The sequence below is a fragment of the Bubalus kerabau genome, chromosome 21 (assembly GCF_029407905.1).
Source record: "Bubalus kerabau isolate K-KA32 ecotype Philippines breed swamp buffalo chromosome 21, PCC_UOA_SB_1v2, whole genome shotgun sequence".
In the NCBI taxonomy this organism is placed as follows: Eukaryota; Metazoa; Chordata; class Mammalia; order Artiodactyla; family Bovidae; genus Bubalus; species Bubalus kerabau.
The window spans coordinates 58,286,158-58,312,276 of NC_073644.1; the positions used below are offsets into that span (position 1 = coordinate 58,286,158).

Sequence of the window (26,119 nt, forward strand, 5' to 3'; positions counted from 1 at the left end):
GAAAGAATGTTTGGCAAGAGGGTAGCTTTAAAGGAAGAAAAAAGAAAAAGATGCTTTTCCTAACCAACTTCCTAGTCATCCTCCGTCAGCAGCAGCTGTAGGAATCCCTTTTCTGGACAAGGGCAAGGTGCTGTGGGCCGTTTAACACCTGGCCCCAGCTCCGCTGAAAGCCTGGCCAGTATCAAACACCGTGGATCACAGAAATGTTTATGGTGGTTATGATACAGTGAGCCGGGGGAACGAAATATTTCCCACCCAGTAATATTTAATGGAAATGCTTTTGCTGAGTTGATGATAAGGAATCTCTTCCTGGTGGTCAAAACCAAGGAATTAGGAACCTAAGATTTTACAGCTGGAAGAGAGGTGGAACTCCCACTTTCCGAGGTTAAGGAATATGAATTGTGTTCAGAAATCTTCCCACACTCCCTTTCTAAATCCACTGATTTAGAAAGTCCCAGGGGCTCTGGAAGTTTCTGATGATGGATCATCTTTTTTTTTTTTTCCTTTCCCCCTTTCCTTCAGGGCTCCAGACAGTTGGTGCTTAAGTGTCTACAATGTAACGTTTTCCTTGGGCTGCCGTATGTCTACCTATCCCGCCCAGGACATCTCCCTAAATAATCTCTGAGTGGAGAGGAACGATCCTCTCCTAGGAGATTTATCTGAGAAGGGAGGAGCGCGGGGCCGTTCTAATTCCGAGGCTCGGATTTCGTTCCGGGCAGGTCAGATGGTGCGGTCGGCGGGCCCGAGGGATGCGCGCAGCTGTCCCCGCAAGAGGCGCGGCGCACAGGTGCTCGGCCTCCCGCCTCCGAAGTCGCAGGGAAGCTGCTGCACCGACACGTGAGTCGCAGGCAGTTAAACCTCGGGTGTTTCGACCCTGGTGGACAGAAAACAAACAAAAAGTCAACGACATCCGGGGCGACTGTCGCGATTAAAGCCCCGGCCCCTCTGTCGCCAGCCCTCCGTCCAAACAGACGGAGAGCCTCGGATTGGCACCTCGCGGCCCGAGCCTCCCTTCGCGGGCTGCGTCTGCGCCATCTCCCCGCGCGGTCTGCACCGGCTCAGCTGCTGGGGCCGGGCGGGTTCCGCCGGCCGTGGGGGTCGGGGTGGGCGCGAGGGCGGGCGCCCCTGACACCGCCCGGCCGACGGTGCCCGCAGGCCCGCGGGCCGCGGCGGGTGCGTCCCTCCCGTGCGCCTCGCGCGATCCCGGGGCGCCGGCCGAGCGCCACGCGGTCTTAGCGCAAGTCGGGCTCGGAGCGCGCTCCTCGCGGCCGCCGGCCAACCCGCCCGGTTCCCGCCGCGGGCCTCGCCCCGCGGTGCCTCCGCCCGGGCGCTCCGTGCGGCTGTCTGGCCCGGCCTGGTCCGCCGATCGCGCTGCGGCGCAACTCGGGGGGCACCCAGCAGGCGCCGGCTCCTCCGCTGGTCCCGCGCTTTCCGCGCGGTTCCGCCGCCTCCCACCCGCGAGACATCTCCAATTTGATAGGATCTTTGATCAACCGCAGCGTTTCCCCCAGGTGTTAGCTGCCTCAGTTTGTAACTTTTCTGCATTCCCTATGATTGCTTCTTTTCTTTCCTCTTTAAGGTTGTGGATGGTTCAAAGTTTGGACCTGGCATGTTAAGAAAAACAAAAACATGTCACTTACAGTGTTACAGGCGGATGCTGAGTGGGTTTTAAATTTACCGACAAAAATGATTCCACCGCATGACCCCAGGCTCTTCATATACCTCTCTGAATCTCAACTTTACTTCATCTATAAAGTAAAATTTAAATCATTTTTATCTCACCTGCCTTCAAGTAGAGGGTTGGTGAGATGACCTCGTGAAAGATCTTGCAGGGATCGCTAATGATTTTGTGATCTGTTGATTTGAAATGTAGGATTAGAAATATATGATTTTCTTTTAAGCGGTGAGTAAAGAGCATTTTCTGTGCAGTTAAGTGTCAGAAGCAGGGCGTCTTTCTCTCTCCCTCTCGCCAGCTGGGGCAACTAGGGCTCTCCACGCTCAGTGTCAAGTGTCACGAACACAGAATCAGGGAGTCAGACCTGAGGATGACAGGTCTGTCCTGCAAGGACTGCAGGTTAGTCCTGTAAGATCCTTTGTGCCATTGATTTTCTCTGCTCATACTGATAATAGGATAGTTAATTGTGTATTTTGTGTATTTTGAGTTTCCCCTCCTTTCATGTTTTGAGTCCTGGAGGGAGAGAGACTGAGAAAGAGAGAGAAGGGGAGAGAAAGGCAACTAGTTCTCATTTTTAAAATACAAAAAAAAAAAAAAAAAAAAATCAATCCCATTGATCAATGTGGAAAACCAAAGGCCCAAATCCTTTCCATTACCCTCCACTGTGATTAAAATTGAAGTGTTCTTAAAAAAAAAGTCATTTCAGATTGCAAGGAAGAGAATCTCTCTCTCTCTCTCTCTCTCTCTCTCTCTCTCTCTCTCTCTCTCTCGGCCTCCCCCACCTTCTTTGCCTCTTTCCCTCTCTTTTAAGGGAGACATAGGAGCAGCTTAGGAATGTTTTTCTGATTCAAGAGTTTTTAAGAGGCTACCTCTCAAAGGCAGCTGAGACGATTGAACGCTGACTTTAGGTGAGCCAATATGAGAAATGTACTGCAAAGCCCTCCGAAAGAATCTAGACTATTTTTTACAGGATAAATCACCTGTGTGTTTGCATGACTGGATTATTTCGTGTTTGTTGTTCCTACCCACCCTTTCCCTAGGACGCCAGGGCGACCTTCTGTGAGAGGGGGAGGAAAAGAAGGAAGATGTGTGAGCTCCCCCTGGTGCTCGTCTGTATTCAGGCGGATTGAAAAGAATTGTCAGGAGCACCCGTCTACACAAGGGGAAGGAAAAGTCAATGATCTGGGTTATTTCAAGTGGCCCGCTTCCCCACTCACCGGCAGAAGATTTCAGATCAATGTCTCCAGGCTTGGATTCTCTTGGACCCTTTATGTCACACTGTCCGTGTAGACCTGCCTTTGTTAGATAATGTCGTTTCTGTCAAGAGTTGGAAGAGGAGTCCATGCCTTGTCAGAGAACAGGTTGACAAAGCACAACTTGAAGTGGGAATTTGGCAGCTGCCCTGTGGATGGGATTGCTCTTGGAATCAAATTGGATTACTTTTTTGTTCAGGCTTGTTCTCTTTTTGGATGAATAATTTTCACACACTAATTTTTGTGTGTGTATGTGGAAGTAGATATCACAAAGATATCATGGAGCTCTGGTGCAAACCATCTTGATCAGTAAGTCCTTTAATTCTAGACCATGTCTCCGATCCCAGTAAATTCCTGTACTTTTAAGAACTTTTTAAGCACCTGCAGTCAAAAGACCTCTGAGGGCTCTGGTTGCCAGTAAAGGCGGTGGAGGCAATCTCATGCAGTCTACTGTATAAATTCATCACAGTGGCCTTCAACAATTTGTCAATGTGTATTTAGTTAGTCCTGCATTTGGTCCACACTATGGGGAGTTTAGGGCTTCCCTGGTGGCTCAGATGGTAAAAAATCCTCCTGCAATGCGGGAGACCTGGGTTCGATCCCTGGGTTTGGAAGATCCCCTGGAGAAGGGAATGGCTGCCTACTTTGGTATTCTTGCCTGGAGAATTCCATGGACAGAGGAGCCTGGCGGGCTATGTAGTCCATGGGGTCGCAAAGAATCAAACACGACTGAGCGACTAACACTTCTACTTATGGGGAGTATAAAAGATGTACGAATATAATCCCTGCTGAGAACTGGTTAGATTAGCTAAGGGACAAACTTCAGTGTTCATGAAAATAGATTATTAAGATTCATTGACCTCATAAGTCAAGGCCGAGCTTTGGGTGCATTTAGTTTTCTGTGTGTGATTCTAGCTGCGTGAGGGTCTTGTCAAGCCGAAAATGGACCCAAAGACCCCAGCTCTCCTGACGGCTCCTGGGCTTCTCATTTACTCCGAGCTTAATCACGGAGCCCTGAAGCCCACCCAGAAGACTGTGGCAAGCTTTCACTGATCTATCAATTCTTTATAATCTTAAATGCATTCTCCTCTCTGGCTTTTATTTCTCCTGACACACCAGGCTCACTCCCCTTTACTTCTTTGCTGGGCTCTTCCTCTGGTCTGGCTGCTTTCCGCCTCCCTGCCTCCAAGCCATCCAGTGCCTACATTTTTAAAAAGTATTTATTTGTTTGGCTGTGCTGGTTTCAGTTGCAGGATGCAGTATCTTTAAATGCTGTATGCGAACGCCTAGTTTTGGCTTGTGGGATCTAGTTCCCCAGCCAGGGATTGAACTGGGGCCCCCTGAGTTTGGAGCACGAAGTCTTAGCCACTGGACCGCCAGAGAAATTCCCACTGTCTACTTCAGAGTGAGGTGCACCTCTTTCCTGACAATTCTCACCTATACAAATTGCTCTCCTAACTCTTCCTGTACTTTTTGTTTGTACCCCGAAACGAGCTCTTCTTACGGATAACCCCTTCCCTGATCTCTAAGACCTCCATGTGTGTTACCCCTGGCCCTGAACCGGAAGCTTCCTGGAGGAGTAATGGCTTTTGTTTCTTCTGTATCATCACACTATCCAAGTGCTCCAATTTATTTAAGGAGTGCTCTGTTCAATGAGTAAATTGAAATAATAATCCTGAGGGATTTTTTTTAATCTCAAAAAATTCTTAAATCCCATGTCTCTTACATGAAAAATTGTCAAATTAAGGAGCCATTTCCAGGATTTTAATTTATGTATTAGTTATGCTTTGCCTCCACCCCAAAAGGATTTAAGGTGGGCTTAAAATATTAGGAAAACTAGACAAGATTATTAATTCTGTCCTTGCAGGCTCTAAAATCACATAGTTCTGGGTCCCAAATTAAACAATGGAGAAATTTTTTTTTTAAGGTAAAAGGTGCACTTTCTAATATCTCTCATTTTCATGTTAAGGAAAAAAAAATCACAGATACAACATTTCAGAAATATTTTTGCGTCTTCTTTGCATAGCACACACACACACACACACTCACACGAGAACTGTACTGGCAGTGAACATGGGTTGTTTAAAGTATAGCTATTCAACTGTCATATAAAGTGAAATCTATATTTTCTCTCCCTATATGACTATATATTTAACATCTCTATGCATATGTGTGTGCATACATATGTATATGTTATATACACACACTCCACATTATTATTTCAAGGGGGATTTTGCTCCTTCTGGCTACCAGCAATAACTAGTCAATATTTACACTCTTGAATATCGATGATGTCGTGCATACACGGAAAAGCTGTGGAAAACATCTCCATTTTCACGAAGAGTTTTAATTATTTGTAAAGACTCTGATTGTTCACTATCTAATGCCATGGATCGGTCCTCACAGGGTCAAGTGCACTGTCCGGATCTCCCACAGTATTATAAATGGGCTTCTAAAGCCGGGTTGATTGATGTTTGGCATAAAACGCTGTTCCTCTGAGCACATATATTCCTTCTGTTCACCATTTTCATAGAAAAATACCAGGGCTGATTTTTATTCAAATCTCCAATTTATGCAGGGTTTAAACTACTAAATACCTAAAGCCTTTTTTCAGATCTCTTTTCCCTGCTTTTCTATTAGGTAGGTAACTAAATCTTTTGCTTCAGCGCAAGTAAGAATTGGAGATTTAGCAGATTCCTGGGGGGGAGAGAAAGAGTTTATTAATTATATTGAGAATCAAATAATATGCTTCTTTGACACTAATGTTCTATATTTCTCCACCCCAAGTACCCAGAGGGACAACTTTAAAGCCTTTATCAGGGTCTAGATTACCGCATTTATGGTTCCTTAGAAGAAGAAATTTAATGAATGGCATTCTGAGTTGAAGAGAGAATTCGAGATGTTTTAAGATTTAAGCTGCAACAGTGGAATGAGTTTTTTCCAAGTATGTTCCAGAGATTGTAACATAAAACATCACCCAAAAAGTACAATAATGTACATTTTCATGAGTTTTAATAAATTGTTAATACTGATGAAATGTAAATTTTTCCTTCATGACCCTTATCTGGATGTGACAGAGTCCTACAGAAACCTTTAAGTACCCGTTTAAAGCAATTTACAAGATATCGTAGAGATTCCCGGCAATAAAGAATGATTAGTGACCTTGTTAAAAATTTTTATATTGATAATATTAAACTAAGTGCCTTATCAAGATTGAGCCAGTTTTGGCTTGTGTCTGCACTGGTACCTTTATCAAGAGTGCCCTTTTACTTTACACGCTCTGTATTAGAAACAAATTTTACTTGAATACAGTTCTTCTGTTACTGATGGACAGCAGAAGATTTACTGAGTGTTTATTACCTAACCAGACACTACACTAGGTTTATTCCATTGATTATTACACTAGAATTTTATAGCTACTATATAAGGAAGATACACGATTACCACTCTTCTGGTGGCTCAGAAGGTAAAGAATCTGCCTGCAACGTAGGAGACTTGGGTTCAGTCCCTGGGTTGGGAAGATCCCCTGGAGAAGGAAGTGGCTACCCACTCCAGTATTCTTGCTGGAGAATCCCATGCACAGAGGGAGCCTGGCAGGCTACAGTCCATGGGGTTGCAAAGAGTCAGATATGACTGAGTGACTAACAGTAAGCATCCCTGAAAAAAAAAAAAGGATGAGGAAAGTTGAGTCATACAGAGTTAAAAGTGATTTCCCCCAAGTTTCCTGCTGTCTGAATCTCTTTGGACTGCTGTAACAAAATGCCATAGACTGGATGGCTTGTAAACAACAGAAGTTTATTCCTCACAGTTCTGGAGGCCAGAAAGTCCAAGATCAAGGTGCCGACAGATTCCGTGTCTGGTGAGAGCCCACATTCTGGTTTGCAAACAGTATTTGCTAGTTATAACCTCAGATGGTAGAATTTACAAGGAAGGGTGCTGTCTCAGCTGCTTTTATAAGGGCACTAATCTCATTACTGAGGGCTCCACCCTCATGACCTGTCTGTCCCCTTCCAAAGATCCTCACCTCCTGATACCATCACATTGGGGTTAGGTTTCAACATACGAATTCTGGAACATTAGACCACAGCACCTTCTTAGTAAATAGTGAAGTTAGGGACTGAACTGCAGTAGTACATCCCTGCTATCCACTATCTTTAAAGGGCCAGTTAGCAGATCTTAGGCTTTGCAGGGCATACATTGTCTATCACAGCTACTCAAGTCTGCTGTTGTAGTACAGAAGCAGTTCTAGATAATATGTAAATGAATTGTGTGGCTCTGTTCCGATAAAGCTTTATTTGAAAAAAACAGGTGGTAGGCCAGATTTCTCCTATGTCTGTAATTTGCTGACTCCTGTACTGATCTATTCTGCCAGCCTCGCCACTGCAAATAAAACCCACTAAGTGCAGCTAACTTCAGGTCTCCATACTGGGTGAATCCTCTGAGAAGGCAAAACCCAGTGTGGACTAAGGGCCTTAGAAACTACCTCCAACCTTGGCACTTGACCCTAAACATCGTTGTTGGAGGTTTTGGAAGGCTCCTCTTAGAATGTAATATACTTGTAGAAGTGCGGTCTTGAGTTAACTCATGAGTCCCTATTATTGTTTGAGTGTGAATTAGAAATACTTAGAGTGAAGCTGGAGTCCATATCTGCTTGGATTTCTAGCGTTCTGAAGGCCCCTTACTCTTATCTACAAGACAGCCTTGCTTCATCTTCCAGGGATTTTTGGAGCCCCAAATTACTCTTCATGCAGTCCTTGTTTTGTTTAATTGGACTTTTCTAGCATGTTCCCATGGGTCAGTCTGGGCTGATCTGGTGACTCACTGATTTTCCAGACCACTTAGGACTGAAGTGTGCCTTATACTTCCAAGTCTTTAAACCAGCAGCCCAGGGACTAGGTCCTGCCCACCAACTGGCCGGATACCTCTCTGAAATTCTATTTTCATCAGTTCCTAGACCATTTATTACTTCAGTTCATCCGTGACTGTGTATTGGAAAGTAGATACTGTCACTCCCTGCCAGTGTGGGATTCATTGTCTTCCCCATCAGATATGTATTCTGCAGGACCTATTGAGCTTCTTGGTCACTCAGCTTGTCACTGGCTGCCTCCCTACCCCCGTGGACAGGCACAGGTCCAGTCCTGGGTCTTCTCAGTTGGCTCCATTTACTGGCAGGTTGTTGATTCATGTTTGGCCATGTGGTAGGAAAAACTACCTCCCTACTCTACAGCCTTGCCAAAAGTGAGACACTTCCTTTCTTTCCTACTCAAAAGGTAAGTCATATGACCATAGAATATAGTTATTATAAGAGAGTTGCACAAGGGTTTGGCCTTATATTTCTCAAGAGTAGTAAGATAATGGAAACACAGTCTTGGCCTGATTGGCAAAATGACAGATGCAACTGGGTGAAGGAAAAATCAAAATGATAGCTGATGATTAAGAAGAGCCGAGATTAAACTTCAGATGCTGTGTGACTAAAGATGTTTTCTCTCCTCTTTCCACTCAAACATCTTTTTTAAAACTCAATTTTTGTCATTAATCTCAGTGATGATTTTTGTATTAAAGAGCTAAGTGGAATTTTTAACTAAGAGGAAAATTCTCTGGTGTTGGATTTAATCCTTGAAATCAATCAACAAGTCATTTAAAGTCCTTTAAATCATCACAAGATGAAAGGCCTCTTTGGATTTAAAGCCAAAGAAGTAATCCCCTGTCTCGGGGGTGACCGAAAAGAATGATTGTGAGCAGTGATCCCTGCTCTTAAGTAGATTATAGTGTCATTGCCAAGATAAAATGAAGACGTAAGAGACCATTAGACCAACTAAACAATATGGCGCTTCTGGTCTGTAAGCTTAGAGCAGAGAAAGATGATGGAGCATCAGAGTAAGTGCTGTGCAGAGAAGGTTGGGTTTGAGGGGTGTGTGTGTGTGTGTGTGTGTGTGAACTAAGTTACTTCAGTCATGTCAGACTCTTTGCAACCCCATGGACTGTAGCCTGCCAGGCTCCTGTGTCCATGGGATTCTCCAGGTAAGAATACTGGAGTGGGTTGCATGCCTTCCTCCAGGGAATCTTCCCAAGCCAGGCATCCAACCTGCATCTTCTGTGTCTTCTGTATCGTAGGCAGATTCTTTACTGCTGAGCCACTGGATAAGCCTTGGGTTTGAGGTAGGTTTATATCAGGAAGCCACTGATGGTTTTCTACCAGGGAACAAGTGGAATGTGAGGTCCTTGAGGTTAGAGGTGGCTAACTGTCTTTGCTAGCTCAAGTCTAGGTCACACATCATGGCACACAGTAGGTGCATAAAAAAGTTTATTTAGTATGAAAGTCAAATTTTAGTGGTGCAGACTACTTGCTGGAGAGATTGGAATCAGGAAAAAGATGATAACCTCTTTGATGACCAGAGGTATGCTAGATTATTTTTGCCAGCTAGGACCTATAATAGCTAACAATACTGGGTAAGCTCTTAAAACATTTTCACTAAAATTGCAAATTAGTCTCGGACATCAATCAGCAAGTTTCCAAACTCTTTTGATTATTAAAAAAAATGTGAGTTTTGAATTTTAAGACAAAGAAATAGATCCCATTTTTTGAGTGAAAACCAAGAAAGGATCTTAAGCTTAATTGTCAAGGGAAGTAGCACGGTGGAAAATTTTATGGGTAAGGGAGTCAGATCACATCACATCATAGTTGCATCACAGGGAGTAAGATGGCCACACAGGTTGTTGTACATGATTAGCTGGGGGATCTTTGGTAAGGTCATTGTTCTGTGCCTTGTTCTGTCACTTGAAAAATAGGGATGAGGACGTCTTTCCAGATGGATTGTGGTGAGGATTAGCATATATAAACATCAGCACAGACTCTGGTCCAGGGTAGATCATTTCCTGATGCTCCTTTCAGTTTCTTTCCTTCTCCTACAGAGCTGAATTAAATGAGAGCTTCGAGTCAAGTGAAGTCATGGAGTCCTTGATGTCCTGGGCTACAAAGACTGGAGTGTCATTGGGTGATAAGGACGAGCATCATGGATGGCCCCCCCCCCCGCCCCCCCGCATTGTGCAGGTCAGACCACAAGTTCTGAGCACGAGGGGACTGCACTGATGAGTACAGACAGGAAAACTCTGAGCACTGAGTTAGCCTTGTGGGATATTCGATGTTACAGCTCAGGAGGCAAAATGAAAAGAGGTGGTACTCAAGAAACAAACAAAAAAAACAGCAATCAATTTATATGCAATGGAAGGCGAAAGAGTTGACCTTTGTTGGTTATTAGTAATATCTAAGTGCTTTTGGTGGGCTTCCCTGGTGGCTCAGTTGGTAAAGAATCTGTCTGCAATGCAGGAGACCCTGGTTTGATTCCTGGGTCAGGAAGATCCCCTGGAGAAGGGATAGGCTACCATTCCAGTATTCTGGCCTGGAGAATTCCATGGACTGTATAGTCCACGGGGTCGCAAAGAGTCGGACGCAACTGAGCGACTTTCACTTTCAAGTGCTTTTGATTTTTGTGAAATTAATATGTTCACTGATGGGTTAATAGAAAAAATCGATCCCAATGAAAGCTTTAAGTGAGTCAGCTGTGTTCAGCTCAAAAGGAGTCCTTTTTATTCTTGGTGTGAGCCAGAGGAGTGGGCCTGTTTAAATAAGGAGAACAGTACTGGGAAAAATTGGGGTGTGCTTTGATTTCTACAGTGGAAGGAGTTTACCCAAGAATTGAAAGCAAAGCCTCTGTCCTGCCGGTGGAGGTTTCTCAATCCTTCATATGGGGAACCTGTATAGTCTTGGGGACCACAGGAGCTGCCCTTCTATGCTGCCAGCTTGCTCTCACGGACCACAATGGATGCAACAGGAGACTGAAGTCTCCGTGGAGGCTGCTGCCCCACCAGGCCTGCCTCTTCATTTCCAGCTTATCCTTTTATTCCGATCGCCATCCTTTCCTTGGGTGCCTCGTGGTACCAAGTGAAGCGTCATCATCTCAGACCCTAAGGCACTCAGGTATACCATATGTTGGTTGTCCTTGGCTGCTGTGGCTTATCCTGGAGATGGTTGTTGGGCTCCTCCTAGTCCAGATGCCCTGGTGCAGTGCATGGGTGTGTCAGGCATGCTGAGCATCGCCCACATAGGCTCCATCTATTCATCTCTATGAACACCTCTTTCTTAAAAATGAAGCTGCTGAGTAATTTGCTCAGGCTTTGTGGACTAGCAGATAATAGATCCAAGATTAGAATACAGATCTTCAGGTTCCAGGAATTTTTTTTCTGCAGACCATTGATCCTCAGACAGGGAAGCAACTTTCTCATCCCTCTGCCCCCACCAGAATGGCAGATCATACCTAGGGGGATGAGAGCATAGCTTGAAAAGTCATAGTTAGATCATTCTAAGTACCTATTGTTTTCATGATCAAACCAAAAAACTGAGAATTTTCTCAGTTAGTGAGTAAACAACTGTGGTGGGTGGTACTGGTGCCCACGTGACACGGTGATTAGAGCTTCAGAGACACAAAGGAAAGTGAGGACTGTCGAAGGTTCCTTGGATTTGCCGGCTAGAAAGGAATGGTGATCTTCAAGAGCCTTGTTTCAGCTCCACAGTGGATATGGAAGCTGGGTTGCAGGGACTGAGGAAAGAATGGGTAAGGAGGGAGTGCTGACAATGCAGGCAAAGCAGAAGTGGGACTATGGAAAGAAATGGAAGCAGAACTTTTGGCAGGATCAAGGCGCCGTCTCCCGCTAGACTGGATCAAAGGTTCAACCTCTGTGTCTTCCAACCCCAGTTCCTTTCTCTCCTTATTTAATGCAATATGTTACTTGGCATTTATGTTAAAAAGCTAGAGGGATTGTATTTTAATATATGAATATATTTAACGCATTGAAGATGTTTCTGTGTCCCTGAGGTAAGTACATTTCTTCACTTGCTCTCTCAGGATGCCGCCCCCATGCCGCCCCCAGCTCCTGCTCTCTGCAGCCCTTCGTCTCCTTGTCCCCACCCCCACCCTCCCTCCGAACTAGACAGCCAGACAGTGAATCACCCAAAACAAAGGCTGAACATACTTGAAAATCCTCCGGTCTTAGTGTAAGTCAGAAAGATTTGGATGCGTACTTGTTTAGCAAGTATTTCTGTCTTCAGAGACTTAAATCTAGTTCAAACTTCGATTCTAGATTCCCAAGGGCAGGGCAGGGCAGGGGGAGAAGGTACCAGAGAAAAGGAGAGCAGGAGGTGAAGAAACCCCAGGTCTCCACCGGGGCAGGAGCGCTCTGTCCCCCCACTCCGCTGGGGGTCCCAGAGGTCCACCCAGCGCCCAGTGGTCCTCACTGCCAGCTGGGGAGGGCTTCTTCGGGAACATGCCGCTGCAGAGCTGGTTGGCGTGTTCCTCAGCATTCTTTCCAGGCCTCATCTGATTGATTATAAGCCTAGGTGTGGCGGTAACAAGCAAGGGGGCCTCTCCTCCTCTCCCTGTGCCATTAGTTGGAACTGGATGGACATCTTCTACGAAATGAGAGCCCGCTACCCTGCGTTGTAGGTGTTTATGAACTCGTCTTCCCCGCTCTACTGGTAAATCCTTGAGAGCAAAGATCCTCTCTTTTTTTTTTTTAACCTCTGCATACTTGATACGTAAAATCATTCTTGGCACAGAGCTTGATTCATGTTTGTTGAATGAATAAATGAGTGAATGGCTGTTTGATAAATAAAATAAGAGTTAAAATGTTTAGAAATAGACATCAGAAGAAACCAGAGAGAGAAAAAGAGAGGGAAGACTGGTGTGAGTCTTAGTTGCTCAGTCCTGTCTGACTCTTTGAAGATGCTTAAAGAGGCAAGGATGATTGTTTAAGCAGAGCTGAGAGTAACTGGGAGCGGAAGGATTATAGGTAAATCTAAGTTCTTTTGGAGCCTGGTAAAAGGGATGAGATGATAAATGGTGAGCCTCTGATATGTTGGGTTTAACATTTTTTTTTCTTTAATAGCCATAGGTAACACTAAACTTATCTTCTTCATAGTTCTATTTCTGGTCATAGTGCATGTCTAGTAGTGTTGACAGTTAAGAATCATCAAGATGGTCTAAGAGTCTATAAAAGATAAAGTCATGGGGTCATATTTTAAGTCTGTCTTCATATTTAGAAAAGCATGTTACTGTCATCCTCATATTATTCTGTTGATCATCTGAGAACAGAATTTGCTGTAAGAGCATGTTCCAAATGCCAGGTATAATTGTGTGTTCTTAGCCTGGCAGGGTCAGAGAAAGCAATGGCACCCCACTCCAGTACTCTTGCCTGGAAAATCCCATGGATGGAGGAGCCTGGTGGGCTGCAGTCCATGGGGTCCCAAAGAGTTGGACACGACTGAGCGACTTCACTTTCACTTTTCACTTTCATGCATTGGAGAAGGAAATGGCAACCCACTCCAGTGTTCTTGCCTGGAGAATCCCAGGGATGGGGGAGCCTGGTGGGCTGCCGTCTATGGGGTCGCACAGAGTCGGACATGACTGAAGCGACTTAGCAGCAGCAGCAGCAGCAGCCTGGCAGGGTACAGTCCATAGGGTTGCAAGGAGTTGGACATGACTGAAGCGTCATAGCACACAGATACTGGTAAAAGAATCTGCCTGCAGTACAGGAGACCCAGGTATGATCCCTGGAGAAGGGAGTGGCAGTCCACTGCAGTACTCTTTCCTGGTAAATCCCGTGGGCAGAGGAGCATACAGTCCATGGGGTCGCAAAGAGTTGAATATGACTGAGTGACTAACACACACACACGCACACACACACACACGCCTTCAAGCAAGTCCACATTTATTCATTCACTAATTTTTCACTCTGGTTCATTCATTCACTCATTCAGAGGCATAAATTAAGACCTCAAAGAGATGATTTGTGGGTACTGAAGATTGATAAAAAAGGAGTTCCCAGCCTAGCAAGGGAAACAAACGCCTGAATGTATATTTAGGGGTCATGTGGCTTTGTCAATGCTGACACATGAGACATACCATTTCTGACCCCTTCCTACCCTCTCCTGAGCCATCTCAATCCAAGCCATTGGATTGACTGCCTCTCCACTGAGGCTGCCCTTGCCTGGGCCCTTCAGTGGAACCCCAAACTCTAGGAAGAAGGGGAGCTCTGAAGCTCTTCTTGGTTTTTTCCAGTCTCCCATGAGCTTCGATCTTGCCTCCACCCCAGCAGCCATAGCTAGACCCCATTTTCTCCTCTGGCCTAGCCCATTACCACGTGGTTCCAATGGCTGCCCCATCCACACCTCATCTTGCCATGGCCTTTGCACACACTTTGGACTGGCTGGCCCCCTTCCTTGGGGGCTGCTCTTGGCATTGGGTCAGATCTTCTTCTCCCTTTCTCCTGGCAGCTACCCCCCTTTCATGTAATATCTTGTTTCAAGGTCTGCCAGCAAGATTCAGGTCAAAGTCGGTTCAAGACAGCCCCTCCCGCCATGCTCTACTACAGGCCCCTTACGACCATGATGCTCGTGAATACCTCTTTCGGCAGAAAAACTTCCTTTGGATGTGCTTCAGAAGGGAGGAAGGAGTTCTTGCTTCTGCTGGGGCTAGCCCAGATCCTGGACCTACTACTATATGGCCATTTTCAGATTTCACCCTGAGAACTAAAGGAAGTCCAATGGGATAAGACGTGACACGGACCGATTCATTAAAGAAGCTGAAAGCTCTGTGCCCGCTTCAAGGGAAAGTGTAAAACTGTGGATTCAGTGACTTGATAGAATATATATATAGTGTTAGTGGATGAGTTGGAAAAGGAAATCAGTATTTCTCCATCTCTTATGTTAATCCCCAGATCATGTTAATAAATTCTGACATAGTAGACTTTTCTGGAGTGAGAAGATATTTCATTTGAAATATGACAAGGTTTAAAAAAATGTTCTTTATGTAATATCACCCCTTAATTTAACAAAGCTTTTTGGATGACTTTGTTGTTAAACTGATTTGTCAATTTGCCTCATAAGATTGTATTTCTCTAAGAATAACTAAAATATATAGAGATATCATTCTTGCCTGGAGAATCCCAGGGATGGGGGAGCCTGGTGGGCTGCCATCTATGGGGTCACACAGAGTTGGACATGACTGAAGTGACTTAGCAGCAGCAAGCCAGGGGGGACCCTTCAAACTTACATTTTGGAGAAAAATAGTGAGCTTTTTTGAAATCAGAGTACTGCAGTCTTCATTTCCAGTCTTCAAGTCTGTTAAAAAAATTTGAATATATGCATATATATATATTTTAAAGTAGGGAAAAATAACTTATTTATTGTAAACAGAGTATCATTGAAAATGCAAATTTTTGAGCTAATAGAAAAAAAGAATTGCAAATCATCAGTCTGTCAAACATCAACATCAGCTCAAACCTGGGTTGACTTTTCAATAGGTTTCTGAAAGCCGGAGCAGTGGAAATTGCTAAAAGGGGAGGACCCGGCAAAGATGTGTTCCCAGTTCAGGACAGCGGGAATAACGGCATCTCGCTGCTGAAACAAGCTTCACACGTTAGCCGGCAATCATTAGGTTGGTGACTTTCCTGATACCCAGGAGATGCTTGCTCGAGGAATAAATTTCTATGTTGAAGCATTTGACAAGCCCCAGTTCCTGATGTCTCACACTCAAGCCTTACTTTATAGTCACATCTGTTAGTTTAAAGCATTTTTAGTTTATTGAAGAAGGCTTCACAAAGAAAAAACAGATGATGAAAATCTCATCTGTCAAAACTGTTATTAAAACCAGTAACAGTGTGAAATTTTGTTTAAATTGAAAGCATCATTTATTTTTATCAAACATTTTATAAACAATCACATTTGAGAAAGATTTTAGGGGACCTGGAGAGCCCTCAACAAGACGCAGCTCATTATGTTGCTTTGTTGCTCAGAGATAAAGCCTGCTTTCCTTTAACTCAGGGAGAGACCACAGGGGTCAAGACATTACCTGGAGCGGGGCTCGGCCGTCTCGAGGAGGGAGAGTGAGCAGGAAAGAGGATGCGCCCACATGGGACCTGAAGACCTATGTCAGGCGGCGGACATGGGGCCACCTTCCTTGTCCTTTGCGGATAGATTAATTTGGAGCAACGTGGCCTGTGCCTCAGTCTCTGAGAGGGCTTAGACGAAGAAAGGAAAGGAAAGAAGAAAGGATACTCATGGAAAGAGTGAGCAAAGCTTGCTTTCTTTTCTTCTGTGCAGACTGTTGATTTCATGCTCAGATCTGCTCCTAATATCAAAGGGTGCTTTCACAGCCAGGAGGAGTCCCAGCCAACCTCAAGACAGGGAACAAGACGATCATCAAGTCCATTTAGTTGAATCTTCATTCAATCCATATGTCTGGCAACGTGGAGACAAAACATCCGACACTTCGCTCTTGTGTAGACTCAATCTTAGAATATACAAAAGATCCAGTTTCATGTTCTGAACTGTATCTCATGCTTCTTTGGCTATTTGGTGTTAGCAGCTTTGACAAGGAAGTCATGTCTGAGGCAAAATAGAACCGTGTCAATCTGAATGATTTGTTCAAGGGGTGACCTTTTTCTCTCCTTTCTCTGACAATACTGTGCTTAATTTTGTCACACTTAGATATCTCTTCCTGGGAGCCAGCAAAGGTTTGCCAGGGGGCCTGGGGCGTAGGAATGGGGACTTACAGAGTGGGAAGGGCCCTGCAGATCATCAGCTTTCTGTATCCATTCTTTTCTGAAGCTGACTGTTCTAAGAACGGGTCTGGTTCTCCTTGGATATTACTCCATTCTTAAGCCCTCCTTCCATTTGTAAAAGAAAATCTTACCTCTTACTCATCAGTTACCTCACTGAAGAATGCAGCTCCAGGGCATAAAGACTACCCCACCCCCGCCTCCCCCCCTCCATTCCCCAGCACTTTAAAGAAAAGGATTGTTGGGATCTTGCTGTGCTAAGTCACGTTAGTCATTTCTGAGTCTTTGGGACCCCATGGACTGCAGTGCACCAGGCTGCTCTGTCCATGGGATTCTACAGACAAGGATACTGGAGTGGGTTGCCATGCCCACCCAGGGGTTGAGCCCACGACTCCTACATCTCTGGCATCAGCAGGCTGACTCTTTTAGCGCCACCGTGGAAGCCACTAAAACCAGGCCCTCGCTCTGTGGCCCAGCTGCATGTTTCCCACATTTTCCAAGAGGTGAAAATTTCATGTTTACTTCCAAAATAGCAGTATTACATTTTCTGGAAATGAACCCGATATTAAGTTAGTGTTGTATTTTAGCTAAGTTAATGTTTATATTTCTTGACCATTTATTCAGAGTTTCAGGAAAAAAAATATTTTCATTAACTTTTGCCAGATGATTATATATTGTCAACCTCTATGTTAAACATAAACACAAATGTCTTGCTCACTGGTAAACTCTTTTCTGCTCATTTATTTTTGCCACGTGCTTAATACAGGAATAGCTTGCAAGTGCCACTCTTAAGAACATTAACAACAGGAATTAATACACCTTTTGTAAGCTCTGAACATCCTGTGGCCCCAATCATTTTTAATTTTTTCCTCTGAACTCTGTATTATGATGTCCTCTGAACCCAATATCATTCTAGCCATAAATTATATTCATCCATGGAAATATAAGCTAATTGGGAGAAAAACTCTATTGTCATTAAAAGATGCATTTCCAATAAGAAGTTTATTTGTTACATTCAATCATTTTAACATCAAAATGTAAGATATAGTTACGTTATTTGAGCAATTGTGGCTTACTAACTGTAATGATAATTAATTCAATCCAGAAGAAATTTTGGTAATAATATGAGAGTTGGACCATAAGGAAGGCTGGATGCCAAAGAATTGATGTTTTCAAACTGTGGTGTTGGAGAAAACTCTTGAGAGTTCCTTGGAAAGCAAGGAGGTCAGACCAGTCCATCCTAAAGGAAATCAGTCCTGAATATTCAATTGGAAGGACTGATGCTGAAGCTGAAGTTCCAATACTTTGGCCCCCTGATGCGAAGAACTGACTCATTGGAAAAGGCCCTGATGCTGGGCAAGACTGAAGGCAGAAAGAGAAGGGGACGACAGAGGACGAGATGGTTGGATGGCATCACCGACTCAATGGACATGAGTTTGTGCAAACTTCAAGAAATAGTGAAGAGCAGGGATGCCTGGACAAACTGCAGTCCATGGGGTTGCAACTGGACAGCAACAACAATTTTTCTTTCACGAAACAAGAACAACTTAAACTTTTCATATTCATATGAAGTGAAAGTGAAAGTGAAGTCGTGTCCGACTCTTTGTGACCCCATGGACTGTAACCCACCAGGCTCCTCAACCCATGGAATTTTCCAAGCAAGAGTACTGGAGTGGGTTGCCCCCTCCTGCACTGCAGGCAGACGCTTTACCGTCTGAGCCACCAGGGAAGCCCAATGGGAGCTGGATGGCATACTTCCACCCAGGAAATTGACCTAAATTTATTAAAAGAGTTTACAAAAATATTGGCGGTATTATGTGAAACCTAACTGAGGGCGAAGGGGCACAGAGGAACCTAGTCCTAAGGGTGTAAAGTGAAGGAACTCACCAGTCAGCGAAAGTAACTTTATCTCAGGAAAGGGCTGCCCTGTAGCAGCTGTGGTCTTGGGTAGAAAATGGAGCAGACCCGTGTTCTAAAGGATGGAAGCCAGGAAGATACAACGCCCTGACCTTACTCTTTTGTTGTCCAGTCTTTTGCCAGTGCCTCCCATTTGTCAACCCCCACACAAGTTGGGTTCTAACAATAGAAGTGACAGCAGCCCTTAATCTTGCATTGTTAACGATATTATGATGTTAGCTTTAGGTTTTGTGTGGACGTCTATCATCAGATCAAGGAGCTTCTTTTTTTTTCTTTTCTTTTTTAAAAAAATTATTTGTATTTATGTATTTATTGGACTGTGCCAGTCTTAGTTGCAACACGAGGGACTTTAGTTGCCACGTGCAGACTCTTTAGTGGCAGCATGTGGGATCTAGTTCCCCAACTGGGGATCAAACCCGGGTCCCGTGCTTTGGTAGCATGGAGTCTGAGCCACTGGGCCACCAGGAGAGTCCCGAGGAACTTCTTTTGTATTTATAGTTTTTGAAAGTATTTGTCATGAATTTTGTGAAAAACTTAACTGCATCTACTGAAATAGCTATGTTTTCATTTTTATCCTATTAATAACAATATTGATTGATTATTATATATAATATAGTATATATTATATAACCTTATTTTTTTTAATTTATGTATTTTTTAATTGGTGGAGAATTGCTTTACAGTTCTGTGTTGGCTTCTGCCTTACAGCAGCGTGAACCAGTCATAGTTATATATGTTTATTCCTTCTCTCCTGAGCCTCTCACCACTCCCCGCCACCCCGCCCCTATAGGTCTTCACAGAGCACCAGACTGGGCTCCCTGTGTTACTTAGCAACTTCCCACTAACTGTTTTACACACCAGAGTGTACCTATGTCAGTGCTGCTTTCTCAATTTGTGCCCCCCTCACCTTCCGGCACTGTGTCCACAAGGTCATTCTCTACTAGGTTCATCATATAATGCAATGATTTTGCAATGAAATATTTCTGTCCCCTATCACTTATCCATTGTGCTATTATTATCATACTTAATATTTCTTCATTGTTATAAACCCCATCATGAGTTTTTGTTGTTTCTGCTTTAAAGATTAAAAAAAATTTTTTTTTTAAAAATCAGGAAAAAATAGTTCTTTATGGTTCCCAAGAAGGTTATCATTTTCATCGTGGGTGGTGGTGGTTTAGTTGCTAAGTTGTGTCTGACTCTTGAGACTGCATGGACTGTAGCCTTCAGGCTCTTCTGTCCATGGGATTTTTTCAGGCAACAATACTGGAGTGGGTTGCCATGCCTTCCTTCAGGAAATCTTCCTGACCCAGGGATTGAACCCATGTCCCTTGCATCTCCTGCAAGAGTGGTTCTTTACCACTAGTGCCACCTGGGACACCCTTCTTGAGTCTTTACTGATATTCAGTGACATGTTTCCACTGTAACCAATGAGGGGAAAAATTAACCCTGGCCCTTTGTAAGCACAGGGAATTTTTTAATCTTACAACTCCCTGGTAATTGTTTATTTTTCCACATGTTGTTCCTCCCCCAAATTGTGGAGTTTTATCATATATACAAATGGTTAGCATTCAGCTAAAAACTCAAGACACCTATTCATGTTTCTGGAGTCCTTCCTCTGTGTAGCTTTCTTTTCTCTGATATCCTCCCTTGAAAATTTTAGCTTATCTGTGACTCTGAACTGTATCTCTCCAATTCAGCAAAGCTACGAAGCTCTTCTTGAGCTTTCACTCTCTGGACTTCAGGTTTACAAATGACTTCCAGGTACCCACTCCAGTATTCTTGGGTTTCCCTGGTGGCTCAGCTGGTAAAGAATCCGCCTGCATTGCGGGAGACCTGGGTTCGATCCCTGGGTTGGGAAGATCTCCTGGAGAAGGGAAAGGCTACCCATTCCGGTATTCTGGCCTGGAGAATTCCATGGACTGTATAGTCCATGGGATCGCAAAGAGTCAGACATGTCTGAGTGACTTTCACACTTTCCAGGTAGTTGAAAGACCCACTCTATTTTCTCTCTCCCCCTGCACCTCCCCACCCACCCGCCCCCTCCCCAGGGATCACAGTCCTGTGCTACCACTTTAGCTGATGTCTTCAGACAGCTGCCTCATATTTTCTTAATTTTCTGGTTGTTTATGGCAGGACAATAAATCTGGACCCTCTTACTCTCTTATGGTTGGAAGTTGAAGGTTCTGGGTCATCTTTGATTTTTTTCTCTTACCTCCACATCTGTGTTGTTTGTATTCCCTCCCAGGTCATACCACTGCAGTTCCTCTCACCAGCCACCTCCTTCCTATTGCTTCAGTCCACAGTTACTTGCTTCCTCAGTAATCATAAAAATCTTTACCTAGTCTTCCTACTTCTGGACTCCATCTCCCAATCCCACCATCACTCCCTTTGCCAGAATGATCTTCTTCGAACTTTTCTAATTGTGATTTTTAAACCTCATTTAAAATCTTCAGTGACTCTACTTGGTAGCAGAGTAATTAAACAGTTTTTTTATGTTGGTGTTAAAGCAACTTTATGCTCTTCTCTTTTGAGTTCATCTGCCATCACTTCCCTTCATTTACCTCTTTATATAGCTTTTTCTACTAGATTTTCTCTTCCCTACGTAGTAGGAACATTCTTCCTATCTTTGTGATCAAGACAAAACTGAATGTCTTTCATGATGCCCTGCTGGATCTCATTTTCTAAAGTATCCCCATCCTTCTCTGAATTCGGAGAGTAATTTGTTCATACCTCTTATGAAACTTGTGCCTTTGTCCACCTCTGTCATAGTTCTTTATGACTTAGTGCCGTGGACAACAAGTACTGTTTACTGTGATCCCCCCTCCCCCAACCATTTTCTCTCTTACAACAAATGATGAAAGTGAACTTCCTTGACTTAGTGCCAAATAAAGTGTTGCTGAAGGTATTACTGCCTGACTTAACACCTTGTCACTGAAAAGTCCTCTTTCCTTCCAGTTGGCTTCTTTGACTCCAGAACCGAAGTCTAGTGTTGACCTTTCAACTCAGATAAGATTGAAAACAAGCCTTATGTGGCATAGTCTGTGTTATCTCCATGTTACCATTTGGTGTCACGCATCACATGTCACATCACTAATTTGATATGTAGTTGTTGTTTCCACCCCTTTTGCATCCTAAGTTGTGTCCACCTCTTTTGTGACCCCATGGACTGTAGCCCGCCAGACTCTGCTGTCCATGGGATTTCCCAGACAAGAATATAGGAGCGAGTTGCCATTTCCTTCTCCGGGGGATCTTTCTGACCTATGGATTGAACACGCATCTCCTACATTGCAAGTGGATTCTTTACCAACTGAGCCACCAGGGAAGCTCCTTCCTTACTTTTATTTATGTCCATATTTATGCTTTGAGATGAGTGTATTTCTCACGAGATTGTCAGCTCTACACAAATAAGGCTTTTATTAGCCCTTTTGTACAGTGCTTTGTATATACAATTAGAAATAATATAATAGAATTATAAGAACTCTATTTTCTGAGACATGCACACTTTCACACTTTGGTTTACTGAGTGAGCATGGACCATAACATATTAACAATGTGATGTGTATATGATTTTAGCTAGTGCTCAATATGTGTGAAATTATATACAAAATTTGAATGGAAAAATGCTAAGGTCTCACTGTTACCTGCTTCATGTTAGAAAATAATATCAGAATATTAGTTCCAATATGTATAGCCTACATCTGATAGAGATCCTTTAATTTTTGTTTCTCAAATTAAAAGCATTCAATTTTCTCTAGAAAATGCTTGTTTCTCTCAACCTCATTATGAAAACATTTTCTGCATACTTTGCCTAAAATTACCTTGTTTTTTCTTTTAATTACATAACTCCAAATCACTTTTCCTCATTAGTATTTGATAATTATAAGCAAAGAAGCAAATATAAAAACAAGAAGTACATGAGCAGTGCAGTCATGCATTTTCTCCTTCTCTCTGTTGATAGCACTGATGAAGTGTATTTAATTTCAATCTGCTGAATGACCACATTCATAATTCGTGTTCATTTCCATTCCAGGATGATTTCTTTCCAATTTGATTCAATATACATAATTTTTCCTTAAGCATACATGTCCACATTCCTTTAAACTTGTTTTTGTCTGGGGAAGGAGGAAAGAAATTAACACTCATTTTGTATCTCCTTTTGACACAGCCTGTTTTTGGCACTTGCCACATATTATCTCATTTGATTCTGTGTACAATCTTGGGAAGCTGGAATTATTATTCTTATTCTAAAGATGAAAAACTGATGGCTAGAAACCAACGTGCCCAAGATTGTTTAATTAGGAAATGGCAGAGCCAGAATTCAATAAAACCGTCCTCTTTTGGTTATTGGTTTTAATGATACTCTGTTGTTTATTTTCAAGCAAAGATTTTTGCAAGAAATTCACAGGAATCTAGAAAGTTATGAACTTAAAAAAAATTGGTTTATCTAGTAATGTGGGTGAAGTCCATGTGTTAAAATGCTTCTCAGAACATGACACTTGAACATGTTCCATGCTAGAGTTTTGTGATGTCTCCAGATTTGCTGACATGTAAAGATAGACTTCAAAGGGAAGCATTCTGAAATCTCATTGTGAAATTATTTCTATGTGGGCTCTTGATTTTTTTTTTTTTAAAGACAGTGATCAGTTCAGTCAGTTCAGTCACTCAGTTGTGCCCTATTCTTTGCGACCTGACCCCATGGACTGCAGCATGCCAGGCCTCCCTGTCCATCACCAACTCCTGGAGTTTACTCAAACTCTTGTCCATTGAGTTAGTGATGCTATCCAACCATTTCATCCTCTGTCATCCCCTCTCCTCTCACCTTCGAATCTTTCCCGGCATCAGGGTCTTTTCCAATGAGCCAGCTCTTCACATCAGGTGGCCACGGCATTGGAGTTTCAGCTTCAGCATCAGTCCTTCCAATGAATATTCAGGACTGGTTTCCTTTAGGATGGACTGGTTTGATCTCCTTGCAGTCCAAGAGACTCTCAACACCACAGTTCAAAAGCATTAATTCTTCAGTGTTCGGCTTCCTTTATAGTCTGACTCTCACATCCATATATGACTACTGGAAAAAAAAAATAGCTTTGACTAGACAGACCTTTGTTGGCAAAGTAATGTCTCTGCTTTTTAATATGCTGTCTAGGTTGGTCAAGACTTTTCTTCCAAGGAGCAAGAGTCTTTTAGTTTCATGGCTACAGTCACCATCTGCAGTGATTTTGGAGCCTAAGAAAATAAAGTCTGTCACTGTTCCATTGTTTCCCCATCTATTTGCCATGGAGTGATGGGACCAGATGCCATGATCTTAGTTTTGAATGTTGAACTTTAAGCCAACTTTTTCACTCTCCTCTTTCACTTTCATCAAGAGGCTCTTTAGTTCTTCTTCACTTTCTGCCATAAGGGTGGTGTCATCTGCATATCTGAGGTTATTGATATTTCTCCCGGCAATCTTGATTCCAGCTTGTGCTTCATCCAGCCTAGCATTTCTCAAGGTGTACTCTGCATAAAAGTTAAATAAGTAGGGTGACAATATACAGCCTTGACATATCCTTTCCCGATTTCCTAATTGGGAAAGGCAGTGAAAAATTGATCTTAAAAGCCAACTGAAAATTCAAGTAGGTGGAAACCATCTGTGCATTTACCATCACCCACCAGCGTGTTAGGTTCCGGGCGACAGCAGTGGACACTGTGATCACGTTCATTTCCACTCCCAGCAATTTAGTTTCATCGAACAAGGCACAGGTTTTCCCCAAGGAATTTTGCTTAGCTGGGTTGTAAGTTGCTCCTTTTGGAATTATTAAGTCTCAAAGCATCCTACTGAGAGGCTATACATTGTGTGCTATGATGATACTTACGGTTACTCTTGCCTTAGTGACAACTTTAAGAGTGAAGCACTACCTACGAATTACTGGAATCAGCTCTAGAAAATATAATTTCAAAGTAGTTACGTGAACTCAGTCAAGTCACTTAACCCTTGATTCCTAATCTTGGCTTTTTCTTCCACAAAATAAAGAAATTGAACAACAGCATCACCAAAAGAAGTTTCCTTTTTTAAATTATTTTTTTCCCCAAGGGAAAAAGTAATAATGTAATGAAAAAATATTTAAATCGTATAGAAGAAACATGATAAAAAAATAATTCTCCCATTCTGGTCTCCTAGCCTTTCTCTGATGCAACCACTATTAACAGATTGTGAGTGTGTTGGTGCGTATTTTCTCTGCCTATACAAATATATACACATATGGAGTATACTTATATGTGTATGCTATGCACTGTTTTTTTTTTCCTTTTTAATCTCAAATGGGAATATACTGTACTCACGATTCACCCCAATTTTATAAAATGGCATACATCTTGAAGATATTTTCATATCATCATATTTAGATCTATTCTGTTACTTTTCGTGATTGCATACTATGTGGATATGCCATGATTTATTTAATCAGTTTTCTAATGATGGACGTTTAAGTTTGCCACAGTGGGCATACTTGTATATATGATACTGCAAGATTACAAAGGCAGAAAGATACATGAAACAGACTCCTAGAAATAAAATTATTGGTTCAAATTCTTTCAAAAAACGATTTTAGGATATTATACAATGGATTTTTAAAAACATAATACCCTCTTTGAAAAAAGTTCACAGATTTATAAAAATTCAAATAAACAAGAATAAAACAAGAAAACAAGTTATTCTCATTCACAACCATTTAGAAATTACTGTTTTTTACATTAGTTGAATAACAGATATTTATTAATGTTTATGTAGAAAGCTAGATAGATAAAATTTCATTGAAAAGGACTGTGATATATGTGCAAACTTTAAAAATGTGTTGCCTGTAGTTTTTATTTGGATCTAACACAATAAAATAAAACTGAGGTAAAACTGAAGGAATTTCTAAGTATTAGATAATTGTTTCATTACCACGAGAGATATTAGTTTCTTAAAATTCTCCATAGAGTTAAAAAGGAAGATTCCAAAAACACTGAGGATGGAATCTACTCTGAACACGGTATTCCACTTTGCTTCCTCAGAGGCACCTGGCTCCAGAATTTGTTGTTTAAAAAAGTTTTGTTTGAGTTCTGTAATTTCACAGTCTAGTCTATAATAATCGTTACCTCACTTTTGGTCATATTTTTATATTTAATGGGTTCAGAACTCATATTTTTAAAAACCATGACTTTTCTATTTTTGAGTTTTCTTTTTTGATTTATTTCTTGATTACCTGGATTTAATTGGCATTATTACTTTTTGAAGAAGGAGTCAAATTACTATTTTTCTAGGTGTTTGAACGCTTGAGAACATGACTGAGTTGTTTTTATAAAACACAGGACAAATTGGCCAAGTGTATTATTCTTACATTTTTCATTTTCCCTCAGAATTTTCTAGGCATTACTGTCTTACAGACTAGAGAGTTGCTGTGGAAATTGTCTGACTTCCCCTTTACTTTTTACCATGAAAATGACTTGCTTTTGCTGTGTACATGCCTGAGTTTTTTTTTTTTTTTTTCATACTAAAATTTAAAACTTTGAACATGTCTTGATGTAATTTTTCTTCTGTCAAATTTTCTTAGAATGTGATATACGTGGAAGATCTGCACATCTACTTCTTCCTTCATTACAGGTAAATTTTTCTTGCATTGTATTTCGCAATACGTTTCTC

The 26,119-nt window shown here is 42.5% G+C and overlaps 1 long non-coding RNA gene across 1 annotated transcript in view; it reads left to right on the top strand.

The window, feature by feature from the left end:
* The first annotated feature begins 274 nt into the window (after window positions 1-274).
* LOC129635873 (uncharacterized) overlaps window positions 275-26,119 on the top strand; it is a 39,248-nt gene continuing 13,403 nt past the window's right edge. Inside the window, exons 1-3 of the long non-coding RNA XR_008706505.1 lie at window positions 275-837; window positions 9,841-9,979; window positions 26,031-26,080. This is a non-coding gene — a long non-coding RNA (uncharacterized LOC129635873). The remainder of the gene's footprint in view (window positions 838-9,840; window positions 9,980-26,030; window positions 26,081-26,119) is intronic.